The following is a 10,578-nucleotide window of genomic DNA, read 5'->3' as shown; positions in this document are numbered from 1 at the left end:
GGCAATTTCCCCAAATGCCACGCTTTTGGCCTTTGCATATTCTGTTTTGTCTGTCTGTGGTGTTTTCATCTTTCAGAGCTTAGCTTAAATATCTCCAGGAAGCCTTCCCTGACCCCTGGATCATGTGGCGACCCCTCCTGCAGAGACCCTCGTGGGTCTGTTTACCTCCGCTGCCTACGCCCCCTGCACCCGGAGCGCCAGGCCCTAGGTCTCCGGCAGCGCATGCGCCCCTCGAGCTGCGCGGGGTGGAGGCGCTGACTCGCTGCCAGACGCCTTTCGCGGTTCCTCGCGGGGGAAGGCTGGCCGGGGCCAGCGGCGCGCTGGAAAGTCCGTTTCCGCCCCCCTACGGGCCCAGGGAATATTTATGGGCTGCCGGAGGGAAGGGAGGGCGGAGGCGGGGGCCCGGCTGCCCGGCGGGCGGGACGCGCCGCCCACTCGGGTTCTCTGCCGTCTCCCGAGGGGGATCGGCGCGTGCGGAAGGCGGCCGGAGCCCCCAACTTCAGGGCCCGTCCACAGCCAATTTGGAGGCGACCGCAGCCTGGAAGGAGAGAGCCGCAAGCGGTTTCCTTCCACTTGGGGCGCAGCGGGTGGAGGCAGGAAGGAGCCTGGGGAGGAGGCAGGTGTGGAGCCCCCGCGGGGCGCCGCCAGACAGCCAGCCGCCCATACGCCTCTGCCCTCGGAGCCTCGCGAGACTCGGCCCACTTCACGGGCGGAAAACTGAGGTTGGTCCCAAGACAGAGCCAAGAAAGGCGGTGCTGGGGACTCCAGGATCACGGTTCTGCCCACTCCCCTATTTGGCATCACTGTAGGCCGAGGGCAGCTCACTGTTAGATGAACACAAAGCATCACGGAGGCTGTTGTTAAATGTAGATTACAAGGCCTCATTTCCCAGAGATCCGGTAGGTCTAGGTTGGGACCCAATAATTGGCTTTTAAAAACAGGCAGGCTGTAAACCACACATTGGAAACATTGGTGAAGAGTTATTTTGGAATAGGAAGACTCCCCTCAACTGATACCCAGGATAAAGCACGTGTGGACGGCGCGGGGGAAGCAGAGACCTGGACTTGAAGGGGATGGATTTGAATCCTGAAACCAACATTTCTGCTGGGTAACTAGGAGCTGGTGATTTTCTGGCCTGATTTTCACTTCCCTAAATGAAGATGACGTTCAGCCCACAAGTTCTGTAATATCAAAGAGATCTGTGTAAAAGTCCTTTGCAAACTAAACCGCCACCATCATTAGTCGCTGCCACTGCCAGTCCTCTCGGCAAGGAGGGAAGCCAGCCTGACGTGGTGGTGATGAGCTCAGGTGCCAACGACGTGAAGCCCATCCTGACCAGTCACTTGGGATGAAGCCCTCCTTTGGACAGCACACCACCCAACTTCTTTACCTCTATTTGATACTCCTTTCCTGCGCCTGGGGCTGGCTTGGCAGTACATGTGCCATTTTCCCCCTTAGACTATGAGCTCCTCATTTGGGGCTGCTCAGAGTTAGCAATAATATCAGAGGGGCTGGGTGGTGGAGACAGACCTGAGTTCAAATCTCAGTCCTGTCAGCCATTAGCTGTGGGATCTTGCTCTGTGGATCCACCTCTCTGAGCCTCTATAGCTGTAAAGTGGAAAGGTTTTCATGGAATAATGTCTGGGAGATTCTGTAAAGTCTCCATAGGCCCAACTCGGGTAAAACAAGATACAAGCTTGGGAGACTGAGGAAAGCACCACAAGGGATGGCTTTTGACCTAGGCTTTTAGAGCCAGGAAAGACTTTAACAGATAAAGAACTGGTGGGGAAGGGCCCTCTAGGCTCTTTTCCATACTCTGGTTATATGCTGTTTACTTCTCTAAATTGGCAGCAGAGAATTCCTGCTCTGAAATGTGTTGTTGCCATTCGTTTCAAAATTGAAATAGGATAAAGATAACAAGTTGAACACACACTGTGGTCTTTCCTGAAACCAACGAAAACAACAGTAAAGAGATTTATCAAAATATTGGAAATTAGACATTGCCAACAAAGAATGGTAACTGACTGAAATATGCAATGAAGAGAGTTGAGGAGCAGCCCAGTTTACACTGTGAAACCCCCAAATGGTTCAGGAATTGGCTGTACCAGGCACTTCTAGAAATTGGGTGGGTAAGGTGGCTTGAAAACAGGGAAGATTGGTTGAAAAACTATTTAAGAAGCAATCACTCCCAGACATCCTCCCCACCTGGTAGAATACGAAAGGTCTATTCACAGGAGAGAGTTAGGAGAGGATCGCTATTCTGTGGGTACCTGGACAGGGAGAATCAAGTGAACACCTGTGTACTTAATATTGAGGCCACCAGCCTGTTCTTTCCACTCAGCTTTCCAAACTCTGACTGCTTCAGGATAGTACCCTCCAGGCAGGAGACTGGAGGGGGTTTTTCTTGACCAGTTCAACAGAAAAGACATGGGGTGACTCAACCAGATCCATCTACTCAGCCCGAATCATGATCGTAAGGGTGTGTGTTAGTTCATTGTTAAATATGAACAGACGGCAAAGGATGAGTAAACATTTGAGGAAAGCTTCTAATAAGAAAGACAGGTTAAAAAAACATCAGGGGAGAACAGGAACTTAGTATAGAAGATAGTGACTATGGAAAAAGCAGAAGACTTTTAAAAGAGAAAACTGTCATGAATGTCCTCAAAGATAAGGCGTTGCACCCATGAACAAGAAGAACTCTTGGGAATTGAAAATATGATAGCAGACAAGGAAAAATTCAAAAGAATGGTTGGAATATAAATTTGCGAAAACTGAGCAAAAAGGCTAAGAGATGGAAAACAGAAAAGACAAGATAATTAGAGGGCTAGTCAAGGGAACTCAAATCTCAATAACAGGAATCCTAAAAAGAGGGATTGGAGGAAATGACCTAGAACTGAACCACTTGAGTTTGAGATCAAAATGACCCATTGAGGACTCAGTACAGTGGATGAAAATAGACTGATACCATGACCTCAACATTGCAGAACGCTGAGAGCAAAGAGATCACAACAGCTTCCAGTTAGAAGAAAAAAGGAGCAGGCTTCATACAAAGGATTAAGAATCACAATGGTATTGGATTTCTCAATAGCAAGATGGGAATTAGGAGACAATGGCAAAGTGCCTTTGAAATTCTGAGGGGTATTATTTCCATCCCAGAATTCTACACTGAGCCAAATGATTATCAAGGGAGAAGACAGAATAAAACACATTTAGTCATGTAAGGTCTCTTTGCGTGCTTTCTCAGGAAGCTGCTGGCGGAGGTGCTTCAGCAGAAATGAGTGAGTAAACCAAGAAAGAGGACACGGCATCTAAAGAAGAGAAGATGCCGCAAAGGACGGGGCGGAGGAATCCCCAGGCCAGTGGTTGTGCAGTAGAAAGCAACTAATCCTGACTGGAATAGGAGGGGAGATCCTGGGAGAGATTCCTTCAGGAAGACCATCCGACGCATTTAAACATAACTAATTATTACGCAGGAAAGGAAAAGTAATCATAGAATATTACATTGCTCACTTGTGAGCAACATTACATGGCCTAATAATGCAAATAGTAAATACTCTTTGTGATGTAATTACACTAGGAGGATGGTGGGGGACACAAAATGAACATGTGGGGGTGGAAAGAGAGAGAGAGATCTAACACTGAAAAAAAAATCAAGCAAATAATTTAGAGTTGAAAATAGTTGCCTCTGTAGATAATGGTGTGTGTGTGTGTGTGTTGGGGGGATTCCTGCTTGTATTCTATTACAAACCTTGTAGACTTCCTAAACAATGTGCATATACAACTAGAGGTTTTGTTTTTTAATTTAGTGACAACAAGCCCTGAAACCAAGGCCACTCGGGACAGGAGGGCAGTCATTTTCAGCAGAAGGCTTAGCCTACCACTCGCCAACTCTGAAATGCTAGCAGGAGAGAAACATTCGGGGGACTCTGGGGAGCTCAACTGAGTATCATAGAATACAATTCATCTGTCGAAGGCAAACTCAAATGGCATGCCTTCCAGAAGCCTTCCATGGTCTCTGCAACCCCATGGGATGCTTCCTTCCCCCCACCCCTGCCCCATATCCCACTGTCATTACTGTGATCACTGTCTAGTTTCAGCTGTAGATATCTAACCTCATCTCTCCCACCAGTCTGTGAACTCCCCAAGGACAGTGACTTCAGCCAAGTGGGCCAGAGAAGCTGCTCAATAAATACCTGCTGACTGCATGAATGGTCAGTACCTAGTGAGGGCCGGGCACATACTTACTGAACAGAGTAATACTTGATACTTATTGAAAAGAAAGGACCTTCTTCCTTTGAATCATCCTCACCTATGTTTTTGGTACAAAGCAAGTCCTTGATAAATGTGCATTGACTTGGAGTGCATGTGGCCATGTGGACTCCCAGCCTGCTGTGTGATTTTGAACAAACTTCTTAAACTTTCAGAAAGGAGCCAAGATTTCCTCATCTATCAATAAAGAGAAGAAAGAGGTGGACAATGATCTCCTGGGTCTGGGAAGCAGGCCCTGGAAATGGAGTGAGGGCAGAGGAGATGGCGACGATGGGGCACAAGAGCCCCCAAGGATTTTCAGGTACTTGGGAAGGCGGGTGGGTAGGAGGGAATAGTAATGGCTAATTAAAAGTGGCTGGAGAGAGGCCTGGATGAGAGGAATGATTCATCTCCCAGCATTTCTCGCCCAAAGCCACTCCTCATGGTCCCTTGGCCCTGGCTTCCAGTGGCCAGAGGTGTGGAGCTGAGTCCCGCACCCAGAGGGACATTTGGCCAGATACTCCCTTTGCGCTGGATTGGGCCAGGAGAGTGCCAGGCCAGGCCTATTCGGTGGGGTTGGTGCACCACCCGACACCAGTTCCAAGGGCTCTGGCAAAAGTGCAGAGTGCTCCTTAACTTAACACGGGACACTAGGTCAGCCAGCCCAGAAGGTCCCCACACTAGGTTTTACAACAAGTGTATGTTAAATAAAGATGTGGGAAGACCAACATAAAATTGCTGACTTTTTATTTTGCTCAGGAAAGAAGATTGATAAAAGAACTAGTCCCATATTCTGTTTCTTGATCTGAGTGGTGGTTACACAGCATGGTCAACTAAGTGGAAATACATCAAGCTGGACACTTGTGAGCAAGACTATTCTGTCTGTGTGTTAGATTTTGTAAAAAGTTTACTCAAAAAACTACCGTGTACACCACCATTTCATCTTTGAAAAAGACATTTTGATGCTATAAAATGGGAAAGGCATAATCTCAATAAAGGACAGTCAGTCCTTCTGAAAAAGGACAGTGGTAAATTTACAATTGCATACTGTACATGTATGATAGTAAAAAAAAATTCCAGGGGAAAAAATCAAAGACTTATTTCACAATGTTACTCACACATTGGTTTTGTCAATTGAAGGATTCAGACATGGTGTTCTATATCCAGCCTATTCTTAAGCTTTTTCACAGTTGTTGAGGAAAAACCTGTTTCACTGGGTTATCTTGAGAAAAATGGAAGCCACATTCAATGTAGATTCACTGAATGTCCTGAGAGACCTGAGAGGCTGAGGACCAAGATGGCAGCCACCAGCCCCTGCTCCCCCTACTGTGTGAAGGGGCAGGAGGCCAGGTGGTAGGACTCAGAGCCGGCGGGCACTCTGATCACTCAGCACATAGTCAGACATTTACCTGAAAGGGACGCTGCAGACCAAGGAGACCTTTGTCAGAGACCCTCGCTGATCCATCCATCTACAAGCTTTTGGGAACCACCACTATGTCAGACTCCCTTATGTGAAAACAGGCCTAGAGAGGGGAGGTGATTTACCCAAAGTCACACAGCAAGTTAATAAAGAGTTGGGGCTAGAACCCGGGTCTCTGGCCTGTCAGCCCTATTTTCTGGCTCCGGGGCTTCTGCTCACAGGTCCTCCCGGGTTGCCGTAAATTCTTCGGGGCTCCAGTTCTGGTAGTCAGAGCTGGGCTGGTGCTGGGCTGCACAGGATCAAGTTCCCTGCCTGGAGAGGGTCCCCCTCAGGAGCCAGCCACTCTCCAGCTTGGCAAGAGGACAACTTGGCAAGGCTGGGCTCATGGAAGATGCCAGAGCTTCTACAATGGAGGGCTTCAGCCACCTAACACCTCCTTCAGGGCTGCTGTCACCAAACCCAGGCTGACACCCTGGCTCTGGGCAGAGGATGGCGGGGGCGGGTAGAGGAGGGGAGGTTGTTCAGAAGGCTCAGCCAGGCAAGAGAGGGAAGGGGAGGGAGCTGGCCTCTGTAAGAGGCTTCTTTCCTGCTTGCAGGGCTGTGCTCAGGCTGCACACCTCCCTGCTTCTCTCATAGACCCGCCCACTCTCCACCCAGTCAACAAAACCTCTTTGATTAATGAGGCCATGAAGAAGCTGCTTCAGGGGACCCATAGCCTGGTCTACTCTTCGGGACTTTGTCACCTAATCTGCGAAATGGCCGGTTGTGAGTATGTAGGTAGCTCAGCGCAAACACTGAGCCTTTCAGGTCAACTCTGTGGTGGGTGGGCTCCAGCTGAGGATGTGGACCCTTGGCAGCCCAGGTGGCCAATTCCTACCCTGCGCAGAGGGACAAGGACCCTTAATTTCTCTACCACATGTCAGAATGGAAGAAAATCCAGTCAACCATATGTTCCGGGCACCTGGAAGGTCTTAATAAATATTTGTGGAATGGATTAAAGACTATTAAGGTTCAGTTTAAGATGATTTTAAAGAAAGGTGCCACTGCATAAAAAAGAAAATCAAAGACGTACTCCAGCTGCCTTCATCTGACAGAAGAGGAAATAGGCCCAACAAAGGCCCTTTCTTGCTGAAGGTCACGCGGGTAACACACCTGGCCCGGCAGGCCTGAGCCCAGCCTTTGAGAGCTGCTCCTCTGATGGGTGAGAAGCTGAATACTCGATGAACCAATCCCCAACACTCAGCCCTCAAATCTGTAGCTTCCAGGGACACTCCCAGTCTTCAGATCTACACCTTGGGCTTCTTGAAAATTCCTACCATTCCTTGGGCTAGCTTGCTGAACCCCACCCCCTTCTTTTGAATTTCCCCCAACTACCCTACCCTCTGCTATAAGCTGTGTGATCTCGGACAAGTTGTTTAGCTTCTCTGAGCTTGCATCGTTTAAGTGAGAAGCACATGACTGTCCCTGAAGGGTTGCTGTGAGGGTCACAAGCTCTGGCAGAGAAAGTGCACAATAAAGTCAACATTGACGGGACCCCCCCACTGTGTGCCAGATACGTATGACATAGGATCATTTTCTGTACAAAACAGTGTAGGGGTTAAGCAGAGCTCAGATTCACAGGTAGCGCTGACCTGAGTTCGAATTCTAGCCCTACCACTGACTCACTATGTGACCCTGGGCCAGTCACTGAACCTTTCTGGGACTCTCTTTTCTCATCTGTAAAACAGAGATAATGATACCTACCTTGCTGGATTAAATGTGAGCCCTATAAATGCCCAGTGCTGGGCATATAGTAGGTGCTCAGTGAACAGCAGCCTCCATGCATTTCTCTTCCATGAAGTGCCCACTGGGCCAGTCCTGCAGCTCCCCCCAGTGAGCACTGGGCCCTGGCATTTAGGAAGTCCTCAGTTCAAGGCTGTGGAATATCACTTGGGTCCAACCTGGAGCACCAAGATAAAGAGGAATGAGGAGGCCCCAGGATGGGGAGCTTGGAGGCAGGGTGCTGGGCTGGGCTGGCAGCCAGTAGGCCTGGACCTGAGCCGCCAGCAGTCACCTTTCTAAATCAGGTCCTTCCCTCCGAGCAAGCAAGCGCGCCCTGGTGAAGGCCTGGCCAAGCACAGCAGACCTTTGTGAGCCCTTGGCTCTCTCCACAGCTCCTCCCTCATCTTGTCATCGCCTGCAAGGAGGCCTGGGGGTGGGGTTCCAGGCATGGGGGGGCAGGTGTGGGGGGAGCACCGGGAGCAGCTCTCAGCAATCTCTAACCGCCTTAGCCTGGCATTAAGGGCCCTAGGATCTGGTCTCAGCCCCCTCTCCTGTCACAACTCCCTCCAGCTCCGCCTCTGCTCCCAAGCTGCCACCTTGTCTTTACACGTGTTTCTCTCTCCCTTTGATTCTCTGGAGGGGTGTGAACAGGGCCAGGCTGTGGAGGGGCAGGGAGAGGCCCTCACTCCAGGAGAGGTCGGTCATGTCTCCCCATCCTCCCCGCTGCTAGATCAACACGTCCCCGCCACCCTGGCCAGTCCTAACTACTCAGACCTCTGTGTACGTCTCCACTGGCTCGTGGGGTGGCTTCAGCCCCGACAGTCACTTTCTTTCTCAGTTCCAAGAGATGAAATTCCTGCCTTGCACAGGCCCTAGTAGAGCAGCTTCCTGGCCACTCAGGGACTCGAGGAGACTCCCTGGACTTTGTCTTTGTCCCCCCCACATCCAGGACAGCCTGGCTCCAGGAACCTGAACTCTGAAACGCCCATCTCTCTGAGGTCTAGCCTTGTGAGTCACTGCTCAGAACAGCCCCTTCTGTAGCCACGACCCCAGGGTTGTTGTCCCTCCTCATTCCTCAGGCCTGGCTGAGGGAAGTGCCCTTGGGACATTCTCACTGAGCCCTGCCACCAGGGCAGTCTCTGCCTGTCTCATTTGGCACTGGATTCCCAGGGCCTGGTGGGGGCCTGGAACAAGGTAGGGGCTCCAAAAACAAAAACCGGCCCAGGTCCCCCCACCCTCTTTGCTATTGGCACCTGAACCCACCTTCACTTCACTGAGGACGTTTCTGCAGGAAAAAAACCAATATACATTCAGATGACAAATGGAGGAAACATTTATACATAAGACGGACACATGCTAATTCCCTTAATGTTTTTATAAAACAATAAAAATACCTTTGTTCATATTCTTTATCCAATTGGAAAAAAATACAATTTACAAAAAAGAGAAAAATAAGCATTTTTATGCCTGCGATAAGATGGCTAATCTCTAAAACAAAAGAAAACTCAACTAAAATAACAGTAAAATGTACTTTCTGAGCTATGCCCCTCAGATTGGCTTAGAGCAAATAGGATGATATTTATGAGAGATCAACCTGCACGTGTTTGCAGTAATGGGTAAGGCTATTCATTGCACCATTGTTTAGCGCTATAAAGGACCAGATAGTAGCCATTTGAGGCTTGAGGAGCCTATAGGCTCATTGCTATAAAAGCAGGTGGGTAGTGGGCTGGATTTAGCCAGCAGGCCAACCTCTGGTTTAGATGAACAAAAGACAAGAAGTGATCTCAATGCCCATCACTGGAGGAAAGGCTAAATGCACTGGACATGACCCCAGGATGGAATACACCTGCACAAGAGATGTGCTTAGCAGTTGCCTACATCTGCATTTTGAAAGCAAAGCACACACACGCATACTGTGTAGCCTAGAATTCCCAGAGAGGATACAGGAGAGCTATAAATGACACCCGTGGTAGAAGCAAACTGGGCATCTAAGGGAGCTGAGGGAGGGAGGAAAACTTTTCAAAGCATACCCCACTGCTCTGTTTGAAATGTACTCGTATCGTAAGCATATGTTAATTTAAAAAGCAACCCCCTAGTCTCCCAAATAAAGATGTTCCCTGCAACAAAAGGACTTATGGTGAAGTCAGTTTGATCCATGCAGGGTTAAGCAAAGTTAGTGTCTTTGCTGCAGGATTTAGGGCCTTGAATATGCTGCTGTGCCTCATGAATCCCGAGGAAGACACTGTTCGTGGTACTTTCCACGCATATTACGGGACCATGTTCCCACAGAGCATCTCTGGGGGGCTCGTATTCTGTGGAATAGATGCTAGAAATTGCCACCTCCAGGAACAAGTGCAAATGCATGAAACTTGCATACTTGTATTTGGCACAGACTTGGCCACAGCTGCCTTCTCCCATCCAACCCAATTTATCTTTCATTCAGTGTCCTGATACCACACAATGGAAAACTAAGAAACAGTTTCTGTGTACACACACACACACACACACACACACTATACCGCAACATTTCCTGAGGTGCATTCACAGGTCACTGATCTCCTGAGATGCTCCGTGGTCAAATATTCTTGGGGGACACTGCTCTGCCAAATTGGATGACAAATTATTACTCACACTTCTCCCAGATTTTACTGCTTTTCTGCCTTTGCTCACACCATTCCTTCCATCTGGACTGCTCTTTGTTTTAACCCATTTCTGCCTGCCCAAGTCCTAGCTCATCTGTCAAAGCCTGGGTCTCCTGCTTTCTGCAACATGAGCAAGGCTTCTTAGATCCTGGCAAGATTCTAGAGATGCCTGACAAGTGTCCCCAGACACTTGGTGAAAGAAAGACATTCTGAGTGCAAAGAATGACTGAGGGAGGGAAGAGGAAAGGATGGAGGGAGGATAGGTGGAGGAAGGATCAATGGGGATGGTGTGATTGGATTGGTGAGGGGGTGATGCAGTAGCTTGCTTGCCTGTGCCCAGGGTTCTAGTTATCACGGGTGGTGCAGGCAGAACTTCAGCTCTGTAGGTCTGAGGGTACCAAAGCAGCTTGCTGGCCCCCTCTTGGGCAGTCCCAGGGACAGCGGAGAGGTCCCGCTCTCCTAAGCCTCTCCCGTAGGCTCATCCCTGTCCAAAGCCCCATTAACAAA

The 10,578-nt window shown here is 49.3% G+C and overlaps 1 long non-coding RNA gene across 1 annotated transcript; it reads left to right on the top strand.

The window, feature by feature from the left end:
- Positions 1–231: 231 nt before the first annotated feature.
- On the top strand, positions 232–5,121 carry LOC109444816 (uncharacterized). The gene is made up of 3 exons (XR_002136941.2): positions 232–722; positions 4,425–4,570; positions 5,008–5,121. It is a non-coding gene; the product is annotated as an uncharacterized LOC109444816 (long non-coding RNA).
- The last annotated feature ends 5,457 nt before the right edge of the window (positions 5,122–10,578 follow it).

This window comes from Rhinolophus sinicus, linkage group LG06 (assembly GCF_036562045.2).
Source record: "Rhinolophus sinicus isolate RSC01 linkage group LG06, ASM3656204v1, whole genome shotgun sequence".
Taxonomy (NCBI): domain Eukaryota; kingdom Metazoa; phylum Chordata; class Mammalia; order Chiroptera; family Rhinolophidae; genus Rhinolophus; species Rhinolophus sinicus.
The sequence above is the reverse complement of the archived record's forward strand: the minus strand, read 5'-3'. Positions and strand labels throughout refer to the sequence as shown.